We start from the raw sequence: 227 nt of genomic DNA on the forward strand, positions 1-227 counted from the left end.
ACACCAGCTTCCAGAAGGGTGGGAAGCTGGAGGGAACCAACAAAGGACGGGGACTGAAGCCAAGGAGGCAGTCAGATCCTGCCAGTGAAGCTGTGGAGGTGCCCAGCCCTTACCTGCAGGCACGGCATTGCTGCTCTCCTCGCTCGCTGTCCGGGCTGGCTCAGCAGGGGCTGGAGGCTGTGGCAGGGGCGGCGGGGGAGGCACGGTAGTTGGCATAACCGGGGGCG

The sequence above is a fragment of the Eurypyga helias genome, unplaced genomic scaffold (genome assembly GCF_000690775.1).
Source record: "Eurypyga helias isolate BGI_N326 unplaced genomic scaffold, ASM69077v1 scaffold14017, whole genome shotgun sequence".
Lineage (NCBI taxonomy): Eukaryota > Metazoa > Chordata > Aves > Eurypygiformes > Eurypygidae > Eurypyga > Eurypyga helias.